This window comes from Engraulis encrasicolus, chromosome 14 (assembly GCF_034702125.1).
Source record: "Engraulis encrasicolus isolate BLACKSEA-1 chromosome 14, IST_EnEncr_1.0, whole genome shotgun sequence".
Lineage (NCBI taxonomy): Eukaryota > Metazoa > Chordata > Actinopteri > Clupeiformes > Engraulidae > Engraulis > Engraulis encrasicolus.
The window spans coordinates 51225411-51226829 of record NC_085870.1 but is presented as its reverse complement, the minus strand read 5'-3'; the positions used below and the strand labels follow the sequence as shown (position 1 = coordinate 51226829).

The 1419-nt window shown below is 45.5% G+C and overlaps 1 long non-coding RNA gene across 1 annotated transcript in view; it reads right to left on the bottom strand.

The window, feature by feature from the left end:
- Positions 1 to 902, bottom strand: part of LOC134462845 (uncharacterized) — a 1791-nt gene extending 889 nt beyond the window's left edge. The window contains exon 1 of the long non-coding RNA XR_010037592.1: positions 844 to 902. This is a non-coding gene — a long non-coding RNA (uncharacterized LOC134462845). The remainder of the gene's footprint in view (positions 1 to 843) is intronic.
- Between the last annotated feature and the right edge of the window lie 517 nt (positions 903 to 1419).

Genomic DNA, 1419 nt, shown 5'->3' with positions numbered 1-1419 from the left:
AGAGAGAGAGAGAGAGAGAGCGAGAAAAGACATCACCATTGATCAATTCACAATGGCACAGCGTGTGTGTGTGTGTGTGTGTGTGTGTGTGTGTGTGTGTGTGTGTGTGTGTGTGTGTGTGTGTGTGTGTGTGTCCCAGCTTATGACGGTGAGCACGATTAACTTTGGGTCGTCCGATCAACTAGGGATGGTCACCTACTTATCGAAGTGCTTAGCACACTCACGAATCGACTATTTGAATTGACCACAGCTGAAGTGTTTGAGAATACAATCGCGCACAATAACAACGGCAAAAGTGCGACGGCATGCTCCCCTCGTCGAACCGTAATGCAGTTTCCAAAGTGTATAATAGAACTTAAGACGCCCCATCCTGTCTCGTCTGACGTGAACAGCTCTTTATGCCATCCAAGTTAATCAGACCCGAAGTTAATCGTGCACACCGGGAGTAGTTAATGCAATCCTGGTGTATATTTCTCTTATGGTAGGATATACAAAACGTATGGGACTGTAAACGGTTTACTGTATTATCATAGGTAAATTGGCATGCCTAACGGTGACCAGAACACAACCAATAATGCTAGTAGCAACTGCATGCTGTTGAGGCTGCATTGTTTTCATATGGCTGGCAATTTTGTCTGAATAACATTTTATCGCTGGTCAATCATTTTCAGCGAAATACACATACTTGATTAAGTTTTATTCATCAATATATGTCACGGTTGTGCAGGCAAGCAGACGTCCATTTTGTCTGCAATATTTATCACCCCGTCAGAAACGGACAAACCCATGCCCGTGATGTGTTCACTAAAAGAAAATATAGCCATTTCAAGACATCTAACTTACCATATCTTTGTTGTGATTTATCTGATGCAAACGATGCTGGCACCAAATGAGTAGCCGGTCCTCCTCCATTGGTGCTAGGGGCTGGTAGCAGAGAGGATTTAGAAAGGTAGAAAGGCTAGTAGCATGTCCTGGCTCTCACGCAGATGGATTGTCAGGTAGCATGCCGCTGTTTGGACCCTGCAGAGTACTCGTGCACTATGTCGGATTGCCAACCAAAATCCACCGATGCCTTGTGTGTTTTGTAACCGTCAGTGGTCCGATGTCGGACACAGGTGGCATACCACAGGCGGCTTGCCGTTCAAACGCCAACAATGATCCACTATACACATGCTAGCTGGGCTGGAACTACTGTCAACATGCTAACTGCTCTGTTGTGGCTTCTATCTCGCGTCGCTGAAAACTACGTCACGGGCCGCTTCGATGTGACTGGTTGAAGTAGTACGTCACTGTTACGTAATTTCTCCAATCACGTTCGAGCTTTTTTTGAATACACCCACGGGCTAGAACAGCAAGGTTACCATCATAATTCCAGATGGATGACAATCCATCTGCGCGAGAGTCAGGTTAACTATTATA